This window comes from Maylandia zebra, linkage group LG3 (assembly GCF_041146795.1).
Source record: "Maylandia zebra isolate NMK-2024a linkage group LG3, Mzebra_GT3a, whole genome shotgun sequence".
NCBI lineage: Eukaryota > Metazoa > Chordata > Actinopteri > Cichliformes > Cichlidae > Maylandia > Maylandia zebra.
Genome location: NC_135169.1, coordinates 61,297,727 through 61,320,824, shown reverse-complemented (window position 1 = coordinate 61,320,824; position 23,098 = coordinate 61,297,727). Strand labels below are relative to the sequence as shown.

Here is a 23,098-nt window from a genome sequence, read left to right as displayed (position 1 = left end):
GAGCCAGACAACACAAGTTGAGACAAGAACACAGTGACAAACCTTGGGTGTATAGTAGAGATTCTTCAGCTTCTGCTCTGTTTGAACAACCTGTAAGTCTCTCTTCTTTTTACCATAAACTTATATATTTATTATATTATAGATCACTTTTTTGTGATTTGACATGTGAAATTCTAGTGTGGCTGGAATCAAATAGTTTGATGAACAGATGACATTTGATATCTGGAGTTCAGATAAATATTAAATATGTAAGTATCTGATTCAAAACACTGCTTCACAAACTAATGGATTTTCTACAACAGGAAGTAAATATTTGTTATCCTGATGGGATTAGACTGACAAAATTTATCATGTTAACATATCATAAACCAGTCTGTCAATCACTCAGAAAATTGAAAGATAAATACACAGTCGTCTTAACATCATATTTACACACATTTATGAATTACCAAAAAATGAACTGCTGCCTAAAAACAAACATAATTTTATTCAAAGTGGCGATGTTACAGAAGGTATTCAGTCGCTGGATTTCAGTACAAAATGGGCAAATTTCAGTGGGCAAATTTAGCACAATTTAGAAAAAACACATACATTTAGATATTGTACAAACACAACCCCCTTTTTTCTTAGTTTTAAAAAAACAAAGTATATTGACTCTTTTTCATAAGAAAGTGTATGACAACAGCAGGTAAACAAGAATTACTGAAACAGAAAAATGTATCTGTCATGATCCACTGTTTGCTCTGTTAATCATAACCAACAGAATAGATAAATTGAGCTTGTATTAATTTTTACTTTTATGTGGTCTGTTTTGGTGTTTGGCTTTAGAGACAGTTACAAACACTGGATTTACAATGAACTCTCTTAATGGAAGACTTGGGTAATGATGGTCTCCCTCCTTGAGAGTCTTCCTCACTTGGCTGATGTTGTGATGAAGGCTTTTTTTTACCGTGATAGGATCTGGATCATCCACACGTGTCTTCTGTGGAAGTCCAGGCCTTTCTCTGGTCTTTTCTTCTGTGAATGGACTAAACTGTCGATGTGTCCTCTGCCGATTGACTATTTCTTTCAGAGCTGCTCCACAGGAGGTCAGGGTGTCACATAAACAGCTTTAACTGCACAACGACACATTTAAATCATTTCCACACTTCTTAGTGTGGTTAATTTAAAAAAAATAATGATAAAAAATCCCTAAAACCAATCTAACTCCATTAAAGGTTTAAGGGACTTATTAAAGACAACTCTTTTTTTTACTTTAGTCTTTTTTTTTTTTTTTTTTTTTACAAATAATCAATAAAACCTGTAAAAAAAATATCCACTCTTAAATCTGCACTTTAGAATGTTCCACTAGAGTCCTAAAGTTTTTACTCCTCGTAGCTGTGGGTATATGAGAACCAAAATGTGAACTCACAGGCAGAAAGGATTAAAAAGCTAACCCAAAAATCCAGAGAAGTCAAAAGCCAAAATCCAAATTTCAGGAAAACACACAAGAGAACAACTTCTCAACAGAAAATAAATGCCAGCTTCAATGGCATTTATTGCCAATTTCAAGAAACACAGAAATTTTGGTTGAGTAAAAAATATATTGAATGAATCCTTGAATACAACAGTTCACATGGGGTGCATCTTGGTTTTCAATTACTCTGAAACGGAACCATTTCCAGTATCATGTCATGGTTCCATCTTCTTGTATTGTGATAGTTGAAGCTGTTAATGAGTCACTGAGGCATGTTGGTCTAATGAAAGCTGTGATCTTTGCAGGTTGTTCACATGAAGAGTAAACTGGAAACATTTTACAATAATGGATTTGAGTTTTGTTCATTATGTAGTCATAATCAGCTGATCAGGCCTGAGGTAAAAAGTTGTTTTTTTGTTTTTTTTTCTCTCTAAATAAAAATTCAGGTATCAACACAAACTGTGGCCCAATAATGGAGGCGTTAACTTGAATGTGGTTTTGGAGAACTGTTACAGTCTTGATATCTCATGCAGCTCTGTACAAATTATTGCAACAGATTTAATGTTCAAAGGCAAAGAATGCATTTGAACTACAAATTAAAGTGTGTGTGGAAGTGAATCAATACACTTGAGTTTCACACGGAAAATAACCACAGTGAACTAGACCAGTTCAAACTTGTATAATTACTCAGGTTTGACTAACAGTCAGTTTCTACTGGGCGTTGCTCAGACAAGTACAACACTCACAACCAGGCTCACGTGCACGTTACTATCATCTGCTGGTTTACTCAGGGAAAAACAAATAGTCTGTGTTATATAGCTTGAAAACACGCATCACAGCAACTACAGGGTGGGGTTTGTTGGACTGACAAGCTTTTGTTTGTAGTAAGGCAGGTCTTTATTTTTGAGTGAGTTGCAAAGAAAAGTTTAAAAGTTACTAATTTTTGTTTTTACAGCATTACTTGTTGCACTTTTGGGTCTGATAAAATGTTACTATTGACTGCCACTGGCTGGTAGCCTGTAAGAACTTTGGCTTTATTAAGCCTTAACACATTTGAACAGGTCAGTTAGCTACAGAAACCAAACTGAAGAGCCACTCCCATGATTGATCTGAATCTGGAAACAAAAGGAAATCAAAGTGAATTGAGCTGCGAGTGATAGTGAAAATGCTTCCTCAAAATTAATGTGTTAAACATTATTTGTTGCATAACATGAATCATTTGAATCTGAAAGAAAGAATTTTGTTCCACTTATCACTGCATCATTTTTTTTGTTAAATACACATGGTGACAAAATGAAGTATGCATTAAGATAAAGTCAAGTAAATAGTATTACGACAACACCAAGAGAAAAACAAAATAAATATCCACCCATCCAAATATGTATCCACACACACACGTATGAGTATATGGTTATGGCGTTAACGTCATTTTAACAAGATTAACGCTGACAGCACTGATATATATGTGTATCTTACATCATTTGTGTGTCTCTGGATGTATTTCACAAACTCAGCAACTTCCTCATTTTCTTCAATGAAGACACCTTCAAAGTTCCCCTGCTCTGAAGTGCTGAACGAACACAGTGACAGTTGTTTGAAAAGAAACATCAAAATACAATTTTTGTACAAATCCATATTTGATTTATGTCCACAATGCATAACGTACCTTGCATTTGATTGAAAGAGATAAAGCTTGCGGTTTCCATCAACTGACACGGCGAGCATGTCTGGAGTGCAGGCAGGGCAGCTAAAGCATGGCTCCTTGCACATCCTGTCCACTTCACACTTTACAGCACTCCACTCCAAGAAACTTTTGCTGAAGGCATCAGCTGATATTCGGCCAGTCTTTTAAGTAGAGGACAAACAACAGAATATTCAAGGACAGTCATCATAAGATTAGATTAGACTAGATTTCATGTTGTTTTCAAAGCGGTCTGGTAAATCCAAATGACCTTTGACAGGTGCCCACATATACTGCGGGCCGAGGGTAATTCAAAACAATGTAGCAATGTACAATTTGCACTAAAACCTGCAAACACATCTATTGTGTATGTAGTGTGTGACAAAAGAGCAACTTACCATTTATGGTTACAAGAGCCACAATTGCACCGGGTGAAACCTCAACGTTACCTGCTGGGCAGTCACACACAGTCTGGCCTTTGCACAGGCAACAGCCGAACTAACATTAAAACACACAATATATATAAAAAGAATTAGAAATGAACTGATACACAATAAATATACAATAACAGCACACACTCATAGTACATAGCAAGAAATGCATAGGACTTAAAAACCGTACCTATTGGCCTGTGAAACTCTGATGAAGGCTTCAAAAACCCTCCTGTTACTGCCTCTCTGCTGTGCAGGACAAAGCGTGTGTGAACTGCAATATCACAGTCAGCACAAAGGAATGGAAGAGGCAGGCAGTCCAGAAACCTCACAACTACTTGTTTGCCACACTGACACACACGGTGAGACTGTGGATCCAGAGTAGCTAACATATTGTCTATAAGACAAGGCCTGGCCTCTTTCCACTTTTGCAAGGACACCATGTTTCTGATCTCCCAGTGAGTAGCAGCTGCCTCAGACGACGTCTCACAAGTCATGGCTGCGTCCTCTTCTCCATCCTCCAACAACTGAAGGAGCTCCTGACGAAGCACCTCAGTTCCACACACTAACAGAAAATAATAAAGAAACTCTTCCACAAAGTGAAAAACACTCTAGGCAGTATGTTTCTTAGGACTGCACAAAAGCCCTGCCTAACTCAACTATAACAACAAATATAAAAGTAAACTTTAAAAAAGGAATAACAACATATAAAAGAAGGTAAAGTACCTTTTGTTGGGTTGACACTGGCAACATAACTAGGTTCTTCACGTGGACATTGATGCTGATCTGCAGACACTGGGGGGGGAAAAGAGACTGAAGAATATTTACTTACTGAAATTCTTTGGTGAAAACAAGTTGTGAGATAAAATCAATGGTTGTGAGAACACTGACCACATGGCAACTAGTACTTCGACTGGATGATGGTCTTTGAGGAATAAAATCTCCCTGTCTGTCACGTTTTTTCCAGAGCACTGGTCTTGGCTGAGGTTCACTCTGTGCATCATTCTACGCAATTAACGAGGAAAAAATGCAACACCTAAAATACAGTCTATGATTAAAGCGTGGTGGGGGCGGCATCACAGGCATGGGCAGAAAAAAACCAAAAGAAAACGTTCATGCTGAGCCACAGCTGTAAAAGCTGCTGGTCATAATATCAGTTTGGATATGTGGTGAGAGGGAAACATGAAGATGAAACCAGGAGATGTCCTTACTGAATCATCAGAGCTGAACAGGTGATGGAGAAACAGGTTTACCTTTCAGGTGACATGAATGAGTTGAAGGGAAGTTATGAACTGTTTCTGAGAGACAAATAACACCAGGATCCTTTTTTGTGTAGCTGACAGCTGGTAACTGTGCAGGGGCGAGTTTAGCAAAGTGTTGCCAGGGGGGCAGGTAGGGCATTAACAGGGAGAGGGGGGCACAAAGAAATACTTTTCTTTCTTATTCTCATTTAAAATGTCTCACTTTTAACAAATAATTATCTGAATCTTACAACCAAAGTTTTTATCTGATGTAAAATGTATAGAAATCATAAATATACCAACAAGACTGTACATCAGTGTCACAACAGCATTTGTTTTCATTCAAAGGCTTTATGGCTTTAATACCTGGTGGGCCGGTCTCTAGTCAAAATGCCCGGGCTGAGTTTTTGTCCCAGTCCAGCCCTGGCCAATGGGGAAACAAACGCCGACACTGCGGTGCAGTCTCGGATGACAGTACACCTAAAGCTGGGCAGACACTGTGCGATTTTCAAACTGCACGATTGACTCGCAGGGGTTATAAGTTCGTAGGTCACGATGCAGGTCTCACACTATACCGCCCGATGCTCTGATGCGACCTGAGTGCTCACACTGTGCCTCCATAACATGAAGATTATAACAGAAAATCTGTCGCTCTCTCTGTCTTTCACTCACACAGACACACCACCATCAACTTTGCTAAATTGCTAATGAAAAACATTGATCAGGCAGCTGTGATTGAGCAGCAGTGTAAATCCAACTATTTTCACGTTTGTTGTGGTCGTGATAATTTTGTGATGCCACATCGAAAAGGCTCGGATGAGCTTTCCGAAGTTCCACAAGTTGTGCCTCCATTGCTTGTGTCCAGATCACAGGCTGCACAGCCGTGCTGCTCCGTCTTTTCACCGATGTTTACATGTTTCCGCGTGAGCAGTGTGAGCGGCTGCGGTGACACCCTGACGAGCGAGCAATGTTTGTTCGCTCAGAGAAAGAAAAAAAGGCTGCAAAAGTACAGGGAGGAATGGGAAAAGGGAAACACCTGGCTGGGAAAGGTCACCATAACACCTATAAAGCGCACTGCACTGTGTGCCGGCGCACTTTTTCCATAGGCATGCTTCTAATGGTGGGCACATGAAGAACGTGAGGGGCGTGAAAGCTCGGGGAACCCTTAACCAATTTCTTGTCCACCAGGCCACGGCAGAAGCAGATATGGTATGTAAACACTGGTTTGTTTTTTAAACCCTCTGGTTAAGGTTAATATGGGCATGTGCAGTGAATATCAGCGCTATGTGGCCAGAAGTGTGATAATATAATTTATTTTGTGTAATAAACAACTGCAAGGATAGATGATTACAACAAATAGATCACTAATACATAAAAGTAATACATAGATGAATAATGATGATGAGTTAAGATGCGTAATCATGGGAACAAGTGGGTTTACAAACAGGAGCAGCTGATTAGCTTTAGAAAAGCTGAAATAATACCTCAACTGAAGCCAATTGTACTAAATGCACTAAATGTGCACAGTTACAAGAATATTTTTGTTCTATTGTTTTCTATTAATTTATATAATTTTAAGTTAAGCAGGACAGAGTTCTTTTAAAGAAAGATTTACTTATATTCTCAAAAGTTAAGCATGACAGGCTTCTGTTTAAGAAAGAGACCTGTTTTACTGTGTTAATGTTGTCATTTTGAGCTAAAAATAAATGGCCAAATGATCATTTGTTTCCCATATGGTCATATCACAAAGAATACGCATCTGCTTAAATCAAATTCAAGTCAAATGGTTAAAAAAATAATTTCACACACAAAAAAAAGAGCTAAAAAATTCACCACACTGGGAAGGGTGAAGACAACTGGGTTGCCCGGCCCTGGCCACGAGGTGTCCCTTATTTATTTCTCAGGGAGTTGCCAACCCTATGTCTTCATGATCGAAATAACTTGAACACAAACACAAACAAACAAAGAGGAAGACCGAACCGGAAGGAAAAAACTACAAGTCCCAGCATCCGCTGTGTTTAGGGAGGAGTAGTGAAAGTGAAAGTATTGAGCCTCCGTTGAGGAGGAAGGTGGAGCTGAGGCAGGTGAGCAAAGGCGTAGATTTTGCATGGACGGGAGGGACGTGTCCCCACCAATAATTTGATCTCTTCGAGAAAAGAAAAACAAACCCGATAGAAAGAAAGAAAAAAACAATCTGTCAACGTCTCATTCACCCAGCGGTGCAGAAAGAGTTAAATTACGTTCTCTACTGGAGTCCTACGTCATGTGACAAATATGGCCAATGTGATTGGCTGTGCCTTTCAGGGAGCTCTGTTTAGTAGTGATGTGCGATACCACTGATTTCCTTTCCGATCCGATACCAAGTAATCTCGAGTAATCGGTGATACTGATCCGATACGGATACTCTGTACAAAAACGTAATGTTTCATTGCATTACATAATACAATATATAATTGTATTGTGTAATTGTAATAATAACATAACCATATTGCTTCATAATGATTAGAGGACATCAGACAACTTGTTTTTATTGCTTAATAATGCAGAATAATCATATAGAAATAAAAAAAACTGACGTTGTGCTATTTGAGCATGTTGCCTGCCTGCAGCACTAAAGGACTCTGCGAGAGACGTCTGTCTCGCTCTAGCAGCACCTGTCCCTGTCCTCCTCTTCAGTTCACCTCAACATAAGCTCATCATATTCTGTGATGTGATTTACTCCGAGGTGTTTGACGACGTCAGTGCTGTTGCCACAACACCTCACTGTTTTGCCACATATATCACAAACCGCGCCTGGGCTGTTTGTGGAGGTAAAACGCGTCCACACAGGACTCTGTTTGCGCTCAGCCATTGTTGTGAGTGTGCACGCCATGGGCTGCGACACATTTATACAGCCGTATTTCGCATATGACTATGAAAGGCGTAAGAGGAAGTAGTTCCTTCCAAATTAGACGATCCGAATGATATAGTTTCTTTCCACTGCGTTCATTTTAATGGAAAAACTACAAATTTACCCCAGAGTACTAAAATATCGATATTATAATATGAGAATCGATTCTAGAACATAAATTGCTGGTATCGGAAGAATCGATATTTCAGTATCGATCCGCACACCACTACTGTTTAGTTTTAGCAGCGGCAAGCCTGCGCTGCTAGGGCCTGCAAGGAGCAGAGGTGGGTGGCAGCAAAAAGGAAGAACCTGGATATAAGAAAGTGTTTTTCAAAGAAACCTGTAAGTTACTTAAAGTCAAGCTCACTCATAAAATGTGTCCGTCACAATAACATTACAGGCTATGCTAGGCTTTGGCCCACATCAGTCTAAAATTGTATGTAACCATGAATAACGTGTTTTGGAAACTAACTGCACAACAGGCAGCACTATTAGTTCTCTCAGTCTCTGAGCAGCATTTCTAATTTTGATTGAAACTGTCAGAGAAAACGGCAGCGTCGAGCAAGCCAGGATATTACTTTACAGAGGCTGTTAAAATTATATGTCTAATGTTAAAATGTTGGTGACACAATAATTTCATCCTAATGGCACTGACATATTCATAGGGTTCATTTTTGAGACAAAATATAACGAGGTAGTCATGATTTTGCAAATAAATAAAAATAAAACCTTGTACTGCAGTTTGCACAAATTGTTTTAAAAATGCACTCAGACTACAAACATTACTGACGAGTCAAGATCTGCACAAAGTGACAGAAACACCGAAGCAGCTCCACATTTTATTCTTATTGTCACGTATGTTCTATTTGTCAGGTGACAGAAGAACCAACACAAAGCTCAGAGAGTAATGGTGACACAAGATCACAGGTGAAAATAAAAAACTTAAAATAACCCGGTTGCACAAATATGCACACCCTTAAACTAATACTTTGTTGCAGCACCTTTGCCTTTTATCACTCTAATCAGTCTTTTTGGGTAGGAACCTATTAGCATGGCACATCTTGATGTGGAAATATTTGCTCACTCTTTTTTGCAAAATTCACATATAAAACTATGAATTGTAATTTTAAATGGTTTAAAAGCAGGTAGAATAGCATATGTACACAGCAAATCCAGCATGTCCAAATTAACACTGTCGGATTTGATTTCAACACTATTAAAGTGTCTATATGGATCCACACCAGAGAGTGTTAATTTAACTCTTTTTGGAGAGTTGGTACGTTAACTCTGATTTAGTGTTAAACACCAAATCTGTCTGGAGTTGATAATTTAACACTTGGTGTTAAGAGTTTATATATTAACTCTCAAACAGTATTTTAGTTTAACTACGTAAGAGTTATCTTCTACAAGTCATGCATCAACAAGAAAATAAGCTACTTGACTATGAAGGAAGATCCCGACGAAAAAATTTAAGGATCTATAATGTCCCGGAAGGAGCCGAGGGCTCGTCTATGGTGGACTTTGTGGAAAAACTACTGCGGGACACTCTGAAGATAAACCCTAACGAGGAGTTTGGCATCGAGAGAACACATCGGGCGCTGGCATTAAGACCCGCCGGAGACAGGCAAGATAAAACGCGATCAATAATAGTCAAATTTCTCCGCTATAGGGTTAAAGAAGAGATCCTACGTAGAGCTTGGGAAAAGAAGAAAGTTTTTCTGAATGGGAAATTAATATTCTTTGACCATGATTACCCTCCAGTAGTACTGCAGAAGAGAAAGGAGTACGTAGAGGCGAAGCGGGTGTTAAAGCAGAAAAATATCCGCTTCCATACTCCGTTCCCGGCAAAACTACGAGTGTTTTATGAGGATGGAATAGTTCTGTATCAGACGGCGGAGGACGCGACTACAGACATGAAGGACAGAGGACTTCCAGTTAATGTGACTACATCGAAGGAGAGTCTGGTCGAGCAGCTGTCCCGTACCGCCTGGGAAACCACGAGAGGATCAACTCAGCGAGGGACAGACGACGAACGAGAGAAAGATATCAGGGCGAGACTGCGAACCTTCAGAAGACAGATCATGCCCTTGTCAGAGGAGCTATAAGTACTGTTGGACGTTAAAATGAGGTAAAAATACGCGGTGTTAAATATATTTCAAGATGCTTGTGTGTATATCTTTACCCCAATTGGATGAGATTATACAGATATAAGCGAGAGACGCATAAGGACACACTTTTTGTGTAATGAACAACGACTTTGTTTTCTTCCGCCTCAAGTGCCATGATGGGGGCCCTCAGCCCATATATGGGAGAGGCTTTCCCTCACAGCTAGACGTTTTCTCTAGCTCAGGGTCATTTATCAGAGACCCCAGCCTTGGAATCACAGTTTTTTGTTTGTTTTTTTCTCTGTATTTGATGTTTATGTTTGATATTTTTGTTTGTTTAGGGAGTAGATCTGATAAGTTTAATTTTACTTGTTTTATGGACATACGCTGATTACATATGGCTAGTGATAAAGTAAAATTTCTATCTTTCAATGTTAATGGGCTGTTAAATCCAATTAAACGTACTAAAATCCTAACTAAAGTGAAAGCAGAACAAGCCCAAATAGTCTACTTACAGGAGACCCAATGACAGATAAGGAGCACGTAAAATTAAAGAGAATGGGTTTTACTAATCTGTTTTTTTCTTCATACAAATCAGGACATAGGAGAGGAGTTGCAATCCTTATTTCAAGCAAATTAAACTTTGAAAAAGTATCTGAAATGGGTGATAAAGAGGGCAGATTTATTCTAGTAAAAGGAAAAATAGATGGGAATTTGATCACCCTCTTAAATGTTTATGCCCCGCCAGAGAGTGATATTAGCTTCTTCCAAAGGAGGATCTGTGGAGGGGATTTAAATATACACCTGCAGCCAAAATTAGACTCGTCTAGCAAGAAAACATACGATATGAAATCCCCATATATCAAAGTGAATGCACTTTTTGAGGAGGTAGGATTAATTGTGTGGAGCAGGGAAATTATTTTACTGCTATTGTTAAATGATTGTCATCATTACCATTGCATTAATAATAAAATCTGGAGTTTATATTGCATTCAGGGGTTAGGCAGTGTCTCTTTCAGAAAGACTGAGTTGCAGGCTGACAGGAAGTTGTATGCAGAAGTGAAAGCAGATAGTTATTTTGAGCCGCAGGCTAAGACGAGGCTTTAACAATGTAACAGATAGCTTTAAGAAGGCCTTAAGCAGTTATGACTATTTTATACACAATGCATATCTGTGCTTATTAAAGAGTTGGAGCTCGGTCAATTAATTGGGGGTCGGAAGCTTTGTTCGGCGCGATGTTCGGACAATCTATTGTGCAAGTGACTTGGAGCCATAGAAGGAATTGCAATACATGCTTACAAAACACTTATATATCAGATCATTTTATATTAAGGTTTTAGTAGAGGTTCTTGGTTAAAACATTTATTTAGTAGAAGACATACACATAGTCTCAGTGAGCTTCTGGTCTGGTAAAAGGTCAGAAGTGCAACAGGTGAATTGAGGAAGAGCATTTGAGGACGAGACACAGACAGTAGGTGAAGAGGTGACACAAAGAGCATGTGAGGTCGTGACACACACACATAGAGTTAAATTTATTCAGAGGAACCGTTTCTTGGTGTCTCGGCAAGAAAGAGGAACAATTCATTTTAAGATAAGAACGGAAAGTACCAAGCCATGAAAATAGAAGATGGTTTTCTGGGTGAAAAGTCATGATGATGTTGATCTGATCTATGTATAAAATGTACCGGTGACGCATGAAGGGGCGTCAGTAAATAAACCCTGATGCTATAAAATATCTGTTCATGCTTTGATTAAGTCGAGGACTACTTCCTGTCTGCGTACAGAGTTGTCTTCCCACGCGTGTATTCATTAAGATCATTGTTGGACCAAGATCCTCTGGACCATGGGTGGTGTGTACTCTCCTTCCTCAACTTTGAATCTTAACATTTGGGGGCTTCGTCCGGTGGTTGAGGAGGGAGGATTGGAGGTTTAGATGGAGAAATTTGGTGGTCTCTGAGGTGGTCTGACGGGCAGACATGAATTCCAGTGGTCGAAGTGAGTGGGCATAAGCCGGCTTATCCAAAAGGTAAGGCACTACCTGTTGAATTATTTCCAAAGTGTGCCAAATTGGACATGATAAAATTTAAGTCTACTCACTAAAGTTACTGGTGGATGTCTGTTTTGATTTTGATGAAAAATCTCATGAGTTGAAGCAGTTAGAGTTCTGCTAAGAAGAATGAAGAAATGAAAGCAGTAAAGTCTGCTAAAGCAGTAAAGTCTGCTAAAGCAGTTAGAGTCTGCCAGGAAAAGTTTAAATACTGGGTTGAAGTCCCAAAGAAATTGAGTTAGAGTCTCAAGTAGTTTGGTAGGGTATTTGGTCATTTTGTGGGTTAAAGTCCCGGTTGGTCATTAGGTCAGACCTTGGTTGGTCATTTTGTGGGTTAGAGTCCCCATTGTCCATCAGGGTCGATCTGCCTCAGTTATACACTTGTTTCGGGTGTTGATTGTTGTTTCAAAGTATTATAAATTATTCTAGAACGGCAGTTCGAGTCTGCTAGGAAGCGCAGAGCCCGGAGGTTACGCTCCCTCCTTGTCGTGGACGCGCGACATTGACCTCTCGGCGAAGAGGGATAGTTCAGTGTGGTTTAACTGTGGGGTACAGGGCAGCCTGGAATTAAGCTAGGAGTTAGAGTCTCCTTACCGTTTGGAACGGTAGTCTGCGCTTTTTTGGACAGGAGAAGTTGGACTTCGGGCGTGTAACTTTAACTTAACACTTCGAGGTAAGCCTTGGCTGTGAAATGCCAAAAATAGAGCTTCAGGCAAAGTTTGGGTTGGTTGACGCTTTTAAATTGAGTTAGGGATTTTAGAAATGAGGCCAGAAACAGTTAAAGTCTTGATACTGGTTAATTGGTCGCAAAAAACTCAGGGAGTTTATCCGCTGGGCGGTTATTTTAAATTTGTCTAAAATTGTGTAGGCGCTAAAGCTGACAGATCTGACAGTGGTTGTAAATATAAGACGTCGTTGTAATATAGAATAAGAAAATTTGGTGTGAGAGATCTCTGTGTGTCGAGTCAGTAATGCACTGACTGCCTGCTGCTATTTTTAGACGGTGTGTGTGAGTGAAAATGCAAATGAGTAAGCAGTGAACTGTTTAAGCCACAGTTGGTTTTACAAATACTGCTGCAAACATTGTTGAGTGTGTGTTTAAAATGCCATTTATGTTTATTAGAGGACTATAAATAAAGTTTTGAGTTGCCGTAGGGGATGTATAGTAATTGACTGAGTTTGGATGTAGATATATAAATATATTGAGTGCACTGTGTATACTTAAGATTAACATATTACTTTCAGTAGTAACTTCTCTCCAGCAATTGTTGCTGGTGTGTTTTATTTTTTCAATTTCTTGTGTGAATGCGGTGACTAGAAGGTTTTGAATGATGAATAAAGGTGTGAGAGGTATTTCTTGGGTGATGTAAAGTAGGATGTTTTAAAGTTTGAAAGTGTTTTTAATTTAAGAGATGCATGAGTGATGTTATAAGAGTTTAGTTTATTTAAAAGGTGTGTGTGTGAGAGGATTATGAAATCATTGTGTGAATGATGCTACATTTTAGATCAAAAGTTAGTAGAATTAGAGAGGGTTTGTAGATTGTAAATACAAAATAAGTTTGATTAGCCTGGAGAAACAGCAGAGCAGCTGCGTGCTGTGTTTGTGTAACAGGAAATGGTGTGGGTGACAGGAAGTTTGCATGCCCATATAAGGTGACGAGTGAGCACCCAGAGAGAGAAACAGATGAGTTAAACTCTAGGCAGATAAAGCGAATGGAGGTTTTGAGAAAAGAAATGAAAAGGATATTAATTGTATGTTTTAGTGCGTTAACACAGATTACAGATAAATGAAGGTGGACTTCTCTCAACCTGGAATTTTGAGTACGGCGCCAAAACCACTAGAGTAGCATAATTGGGAGAAAACAGGCCAGATTTTGGCTTAAAATTTTACAGCTTGACCTCGCACTTGTCCCCATCCTGAGAAGAAGCTCAAAGGACAGTTAATCTCCTGATGAAGACCGACAGAACATCGTGGACTTGAGAAGAATTAATAGCAGGCAAAAGACAGTGCAACGGAAACCACACTGACGACACCAGCAGCAGCATGAAAGGAACCACGAGGTGGAAACATGTACTGTAAATTACAGGCTGGGCAGTTGAACAGTGGGATAATGAACGGTGGTAAAGCACTGGACACTGATTGTCAGATTTGCCATGCTTGGAGTAATCTTGAAAGAGATGACTGAGAGGATCAACAGAAAAGAAGAAACCACGTGATGAAACATGCACGGTGGACAGCAGGCTGGTAAGAACAGTGTGACATGACTGTTTAAAGGCACTGAATGTGGTATTTTGCCAGGCTGGGACTTGATCCAAAAGGAAAATACTGAAGAGAAACAGAGAAGAAACAGACTGTGTTTGCTGGAATTCAAGACAACAAAAGGACACTGAGAGAAGAGGACAGTGACCAGTGAGAGGCGAAGCAGGACGAGTTCGACTGTGAGAATACAGGGTGTAATTGGACTGAAAGTGAAGCTTGAACTCATGATGGTTTAGAGATGTCCACCGTCACAAACAAAGAGGTAAACAAGAATAGAAAACACACATACACAAAGTGTTACATGTGAAATTATTTCTGGAAAGAATCAGAAGTGAGATAGTTTTGAATTAAGAAATCAGGGAAAAGATGCATGAATTAAACCTGACTATAACATATAGAGGCAATGAAGAAAGCAGCTTACACTTACTGAACATTAACAAAATACATAGGAAAAGCAATGAAGACCTGCTTACACGTATATACATAACATAAGTTGGGACCTCTGACTAGAGAGAGGGAAAAGGGTAGTTTAAGTACTTATGATAATAATGAAAATGTCTCAGTTGTGTTTCTATAGGGGCGAAACAGATCTGGATCAATTTTCCACGTGCGGCGGTCGGAAGAAACCTGTAGGTTAACTTGACTGGACATGCCAAGGCAAGTTTCTGGTTGAATTGTTTACAGCGCCATGTCTCCATAAACCTGACAAGTGGGCCCTAATTTCTGGCTGAGGAGCAGGGACGCTGTTAATAAGGTGGGAACTTAAAATTTGGGTTAGCAGATTTGGGAAAGAAACTGACGGCTTAAGTGGAGAATTGTGCAGGAGTCTGACACACTGCAAAAGCAACATAGGCAAATTCACATACACAAACAGAAAATGCATTAACCTTATAAAGACAAGACAAGCTCATGGAGTTTAATGCATAGACACTGATTAAACCTGGCTAAGAACACAAACATATGCAATGAAGAACAGCTTGCTATTTTGTATGAATGATACAATGGTGTGAATGTTTAATAAAATACATTTGAGTTTGTAATTGAGGAATAGAATAAGCCATATGACAAAGGGAGTTATGAAAACAAAAAAGGGATTAAAGTAGTTTTAAAAAAGAGTGACTTAGGAGTGCTCTCGTACTGAGTGATCAACACTAGTGATCACTGTTGGAAGAAATAAAATGATTTAATGAGTTGGTGATGTTTAAACATATGTTTCTGTTGTTACAGCAACTCATTGAGAGATGACTCAGTATGCAAATTAGTTGGAGTGAGTGGTGACGTAGGAGCTTCCTGTATGTGTGTGACTGAGGAAGTGACTTTCAGGAGAGGAAGCATGGCAGACAAGAGAAGTGCAGATTTGGGTAGGAAATTTATAGTTTAGTGATATGTTGTTGTAAGGGGGTTATGTTTTATGCTGAATTGAAGTATGTTACAGAGCATAAGGGGGTGATTTTTGTGTGCAAATTGTGTGGTTTTAATGAGACTTTTGGTGTATTGAGGAGGTGAAATTATGTGGTGGCAAGACTTGTGTGTTTAAGGTTGTTGTGGTGATGGGTTGATTCTGTCAGTTAGGTTGTTGTTGTTATTTTTGTTTTAATAGAGGGAGTTTTAGGAAACATGGACATGTCTAAAATTGGGCCCATTGTTTTGTAACAGTGCACTTAAAGAAAACCTGTCAGGTGATTTTGTTTTGTTTTTATGAGCTAACAATCAGCTCTATTTTTTCATTTCTGTTTTAAGCAGGCCTGCAACAGTGAATAACGGCGCTGAAAATTATCGGGAAGAGCAAATATAAGGCGGCTTTCCAGATTACAATTGGCTGAGGAGAGCTACCTGTGGGGACTGATCAAGGTCGTAAGTCCCTGTAAAAAGGATTTTATGCGAGTCAATCCAGTCCAAAAGCATAAAGAAATATTTTCCTATGGAAAATAAAAATGACTGAGCTCATTTTGCTGAGGGTGGAGTATCTGATCGTGCAGGAGGCTCCACTATCAGCAAATACATGGTGTGACTGCATGTGAGTGAATGTGTGACTGCATGTGAGTGAGGATGAATTAATGTGGACAAACAATTTGTTTTTACCAGAGAAAATTTCTGTTTTGTTTTGTTGACTGGGGTTAGATTATGGGATTATAGTATATTGTTGGGAGAATGCCAAATGCTAAAGGGGAAATATTTTTTGATGTAACTCAGTTATCATTAATTGAAGAAACACATGACTGATAACTGTTCTGTTTTAAGTTTATTTTTATGACATAGATTGGATCATGAGTGGGGAAACTGAGCATTTTTAAGTTTTGTATAGTATCTTGACACATGAAATGTATCAAGATAAAGGGGGGTTTAGGGTTTAATAATTTAATTGTTTAATAATTTAGGATCATTTCAGGACCTTTTGGGTTTTTGATCATTTGGATATGGTAAAACTGAAACTGAAAAAAAATAAGAAACCGGAAACCTAAATTGGGTAAGCTAATAACACAAACCAGAAATGAGGATGCAGGGAGGTCCGGGGAAATACACCCAGAGAACATAGGGAGATTACACACAGGTGGGAAACACAGGTGACACTGATAAACATAACGAGACAGGGCAGGAGTGAACACAATATTACGCATACTGACGAGAGACTGTCAAAGTAAAACAGGAAGTACACAGAGGTTCAGACAGGAGGAGAGAGCACGGGGAGAACACAGACATAACAGGCTGGGGAAAACATGGAATAAACACAAAGAGAGACGAGAGCTCATAAATACACAGAGGGGCACAAGGGGGTAAGAGTCACAAAGGGAAAAAACACTTAGGGAACACCACAATAGGACACCTGAGAAAACCTGGCCTAAATAAGGAGCGAAAATACAAGGAACCAAGAATACTGGGCCAACATGGCCCAGGACCATGACAGAACTGAATCCTGTTTAGAAGATACAATGCCGGTTTTTCAAAGCTGTGAATAATTCTTAGAGGGAAAATTAGTGAGGGTTGAAGGAGTATGGTTTGATTTCTTTTTGATTTCTAGAAGTAGTGGTTATGATGTAGGCTTACACATACAGATATTACATAGGAGGTATTTTTAGGATAAAGGGGAGAGCTTGTAAATAGAAATGATTTTTATACATATTGCATTTTTTGATATGAGTTATTGAAGTTATTGAAGGATTGCACGCTTACAGACACAGAGTTAAGAAACACACATGACAGTATTGATTCCAGGCAAAAGGCCCTAAATTCATTTAGCTTTTTAACTGAACTTAAAGAAGGACCAAAGAGGAAGGAAAGCATATATTTTGGTTAAGTCTGATAAATTAGAATTAGAAGGTATTGTTACATTAAAGGGAGAAAATGAAATAAAAAGGCTATACCAAAATGGGTTATAACATAGGAAATGTGAGGTTTTAAAATGAAGTTAGTGTTAACACACAGGAGTTGTTTCAAGGCAGCATTTAGCTATGATGAAATGTATATAGGAGTAATTGCTTATATGCTTAAACTTAATTGATTAAAGTGGTTGTTTTCTTTTGGATCTTTTAGAGTAGAGGAACTTGCAGCAGCGACAATTTGTGCACAGGATGTTGATGATCAGATAAGGGAAAATAGAGCGAGCAACTGGACGTGAAAGCAGGGCTTAAAGAGTTTTAAAGTGATGAGGAACGTTGAAGAATATACATAAATACAAGTCAATAAGTTAAGAGCATAATTAGGATCATGCTTTTGATTAAAGAGTCCCAGATAGGATAAGTTAGGGAGATGCAAGAAAAGGTGTTTTGTTTCCTTTGCAGAAGATCTCGGCGACCACAGGAGGGGCGAGGATCCTGGAGATCTCGAGGCCTGCTGAACCACAATGTATTGCGACCTCTGGTGTTCCAGAGGTCGTGAGAGGGAGTGTGGAGCAGGGAAATTATTTTACTGCTATTGTTAAATGATTGTCATCATTACCATTGCATTAATAATAAAATCTGGAGTTTATATTGCATTCAGGGGTTAGGCAGTGTCTCTTTCAGAAAGACTGAGTTGCAGGCTGACAGGAAGTTGTATGCAGAAGTGAAAGCAGATAGTTATTTTGAGCCGCAGGCTAAGACGAGGCTTTAACAATGTAACAGATAGCTTTAAGAAGGCCTTAAGCAGTTATGACTATTTTATACACAATGCATATCTGTGCTTATTAAAGAGTTGGAGCTCGGTCAATTAATTGGGGGTCGGAAGCTTTGTTCGGCGCGATGTTCGGACAATCTATTGTGCAAGTGACTTGGAGCCATAGAAGGAATTGCAATACATGCTTACAAAACACTTATATATCAGATCATTTTATATTAAGGTTTTAGTAGAGGTTCTTGGTTAAAACATTTATTTAGTAGAAGACATACACATAGTCTCAGTGAGCTTCTGGTCTGGTAAAAGGTCAGAAGTGCAACAGGTGAATTGAGGAAGAGCATTTGAGGACGAGACACAGACAGTAGGTGAAGAGGTGACACAAAGAGCATGTGAGGTCGTGACACACACACATAGAGTTAAATTTATTCAGAGGAACCGTTTCTTGGTGTCTCGGCAAGAAAGAGGAACAATTCATTTTAAGATAAGAACGGAAAGTACCAAGCCATGAAAATAGAAGATGGTTTTCTGGGTGAAAAGTCATGATGATGTTGATCTGATCTATGTATAAAATGTACCGGTGACGCATGAAGGGGCGTCAGTAAATAAACCCTGATGCTATAAAATATCTGTTCATGCTTTGATTAAGTCGAGGACTACTTCCTGTCTGCGTACAGAGTTGTCTTCCCACGCGTGTATTCATTAAGATCATTGTTGGACCAAGATCCTCTGGACCATGGGTGGTGTGTACTCTCCTTCCTCAACTTTGAATCTTAACAATTGACATATGGCGAGACCTTTTTCCTAATAGAAGGGACTATACTTACTACTCTGCCCCACACTCTCTTTATACAAGGATAGATTATTTTATAACATTTGGTAAAGATAAGGATAAAATATATACTTGTGGAATTGGAACGATAGATATAAGTGACCATGCACCAATATATTTATCCATTGATTTTAACTTACGGTTAAAAAATAATACATGGAAATTGAACTCAAGTCTATTGAATGATTCACCTTTCAAGGCACAAATTAAATCAGAAATTAGTCTCTTTTTAGAGTTCAATGATACCGGAGAAGTACCACCTCCCATACTATGGGATACTCTGAAGGCGGTACTAAGAGGGAAAATTATAGCAATAGCTTCATTTAGGAAAAAAGATAAGAATAGAAAATTAGAAGAGTTGAGTAAGAAACTAAAGGAATTAGAAAGAAGACATAAAAGGGACTCAACACAGGATATATTAAGGGATATCAAAAACATTAGGAACGAAATTAACAATCTAGCCACACAAGAAATCAAGAAAGATTTAATGTTCTTGAAACAGAGACAATATGAAAGTGGCATTAAATCTACCAAAATATTGGCGTGGAAATTGAAAAAAAAGATAGCGGAAAATACAATTTATAAAATTAGGGACCCAAGTACAAAAGTGATAAAAAATAAATTAAATGAAATACAGGAAGCCTTTGAAAGATTTTATAAAACCCTATACTCTGAAGCCCCCGGGCGGGACTGAAGCTCAGATGGATAGCTTTCTGAACTCTCTAGAGTCTAGAGTCTAGACTTACCCACTCTAGATGAAGAACAAAATCAAGCAATGACAATGAATATAACTGAAGAAGAATTAAAAGCTGCAATTAATAGGCTTAAATTAAGTAAATCACCAGGACCAGATGGTTACACGGCAGAGTGGTATAAAGAATTTAAAAAGGAACTGATACCTGTTTTACTGCCTACATTGAATTGGGTTTTGAAAAAGGCACAAATGCCCCCCAGTTGGAAGGAGGCAATTATTTCAGTTATACCAAAAGAAGGCAAAGATAAAATGGAATGTGGATCTTTCAGGCCAATCTCTGTCCTTAACGTGGACTATAAACTTTTCACATCTATCATGGCCAAACGGCTAGAAGAGTTCCTACCAATACTGATATGTAACAATCAAACAGGTTTCATACATCAACGCCAAACACAGGACAATATACGAAAGACACTACACATTATGGACCATATACAAAAACACAAAATCAAAGCAATTGTGATGAGTGTAGACGCTGAAAAAGCCTTTGACTCTGTCAACTGGAAGTTCCTTTACAGGGTATTATATAAATTTGGCTTTCATGATATGATTATTAAAACTATACAAGCACTATATGATAATCCTACAGCCAGGATCAAAATTAATGGATGCCTATCCAACAGTTTTACCCTAAAAAGGGGCACTAGACAGGGCTGTGCATGGTCACCTTTACTTTTTGCACTATACTTGGAACCACTAGCTCAATCCATCAGGCAAAACAAGGACATTAAGGGAATTTTTATCAAAGGGACACAATATAAACTGGCTTGCTACGCGGATGACATTTTGATCTACCTTGGACACCCAACATATTCTTTACCCAAGCTGATGCAGTCATTTGAACAATACGGCCAATTATCAGGCTATAAAATTAATATAGGTAAAACCCAGCTACTCTCATATAACTACAGCCCACCAGAAGAAATAAAATGTAGTTACCCTCTGGTATGGCAAACAGAGTTTTTTAAATATTTAGGCATAAATTTACCGAAAGATCTTACAAAACTATTTGAACAGAATTACCTACCCTTATACAAAAAAATAAAGGAAGATATAGTAAGATGGAATTTAATTCCTTTCTTTAGCTTTAGTTCAAGAATTGATTCTATTAAAATGAATATATTGCCAAGATTTTTGTATCTATTTCAAACCCTACCAATAGAGATTAACCAAAGTCAATTTAATGAGTGGGATAAAATGTTATCTAGATATATGGCAAGGTAAAAGACCAAGAGTTCGCCTTAAAACACTACAGCTGGCTAAGCAAAAGGGAGGATGGGGCCTCCCTGACCTCAGATATTATTACTTTGCAGCGCAGATGAGAGCAATAATATGCTATCTTGAGGGATTATTGGAGAGAAATACATAATGCCTTACAGGATATCTTTAAACGCGAAATACCCCTCGAGAGTAAGACTATGTTCTTTGGATATATACCTCAGGAATGGCCTAAATATGATAAACATTTAATAAATATTTTACTGGTGGCCTGTAAAAAGAATATCACCAGAAAATGGTTATCCCCAGAGAGCCCAAACATAAGTACATGGATGGAAATCACAATGGAAATTTATAACATGGAAAAGATAACATCTTCTGTTAACCACAAGCTGGAGAAATTTACATCATACTGGGAAAACTGGGTCAAATATATCACGCCTCATAAGTCAGATTTTATTATTACAAACCAATAATTATGATGTATGTATATATATTTATAGGATCACCCCCTACCAACACATCCGTGTTTTTGTTTTTTTTGTTTTGTTTTTTTTAGGTTTGTTAGTTTTGTTTTTTGTTTTTTTTGATTTTCGGATTCAATTACTTCTATAGCTGTAAGTATTCTTCCCTTATGACTTGGATGTAAATTAAAATACTATTTCAGTATCTAAGGCAGATAACCTAAGTATGAAGAATGCTTACATGTTGTACATATTGTGAATGCCTGCTTCTGAAACCTTAATAAAAATATGAATTAAAAAAAAGAGTTATCTTCTAATTAATTATAAAAAGTGGGAATTTTACTGTTCTGAACTTTTAGAAATTTCTTTTGGAAATAAACATTTACTAAAAAGACGCAACGGTTTTTGAAAAACATTTGTTCTGAACTGTGCACCACAATTTCAAAACATTTTCTGAAAGATGAAACAGTGTACATGTTCTCACTTTCATTAGAATTGTGTTTATCAAAAGGTCTGACATAGGTGAGCTGGTAAATGCAAATAACAGCATTCTCATCACTTATTTCTTCAATACAATATGCATGTCCTTCATTCATCCCTTTGTGGAACTTCAAGGCACTTCTGCTCTCTCCCATATTCCATCTTCACAAGCATATCCTGTGCGGAGATTGAATAAAAATTAGTTGACACTAATTAATGGCACAAATAATCCAGTAAACAACTGCAGCACAGTAAAAAAAAAAAGGAATCCTCTTTGAGCCACTATTTGTGTAAAGTATTTTCCCAAAAGACAAGGACGCAGGAAACAGGTAATACTGAACTAAATGTAAAACCTCAACCTTTTTAATTTTTACCTAAACCGTGTGCACAAAACTCTGGAGGGATCTATGCTAACGTAGAATCCAGTCAGGACGCCTGCTACTGCTGTCTGCTCATTTTTTTTATTTTATGGGCGATCGTTTTCAGGCTTCAAGCAGCACCATTATACCAACATTTCACATTCTAGACATTGTTTTAGGTGTATTTGACCAAAAGTTTGACTGAAAATTCACATGCAAGCTTTTTTCAAGGCTGTGGTATTTGCCCGCAAACAATACCTTTCAGCTAGCTAAAACAGAATATTATGCTATCAGCGAGCAACATGGCTAATGCCTTTCACACAGCTTTGTCTCAACTCCAAAGAGCCACAGAAGTAAAAGCTAATAGAAATAATTGAAACAATCTTTGAAAAAATGACTTACCAAGCATGGCAAACAACTCAAATATGTAGAGCAAAGTGTTCTGAAATGGCTTCACTTCAGCTTCGATTGGAGCCTATGGTGCTGGGGGTGGAGTCTGTGAATTTACTCTGTTGGTGTCATAGCCCCTCTAGGAGTTCAGAGTTAAGAGGTCAAGAGTTAATGTTTCCATTGTAACACCTCCAGATTTGAAATAGAAACACTCTTTTTTAACACTCGATTTTAACTACTATCATTTTACACCTCAGAGTTACATTAAAAGAACGTGACTCTACTTAGAGTAAAATTAACTCTACTTTTGCAAGAGGACTATTAACACCAAAACATTTAACACTTTTGAATTTGCTGTGTAGGCAAGTATACTTCTCCTTTTTTATCAAGAAGCAAAGACA

The 23,098-nt window shown here is 38.3% G+C and overlaps 2 protein-coding genes across 2 annotated transcripts in view; both read left to right on the top strand.

The window, feature by feature from the left end:
- The window catches only part of LOC143416884 (uncharacterized), a 463,686-nt gene that overhangs the window by 373,443 nt on the left and 67,145 nt on the right, over positions 1-23,098 (top strand). The window lies entirely within an intron of this gene.
- LOC143414177 (uncharacterized) overlaps positions 6,873-23,098 on the top strand; it is a 36,635-nt gene continuing 20,409 nt past the window's right edge. Inside the window, exon 1 of the mRNA XM_076877956.1 lies at positions 6,873-6,893. The gene's annotated coding sequence lies outside the window, so the exon portion shown is untranslated. The remainder of the gene's footprint in view (positions 6,894-23,098) is intronic.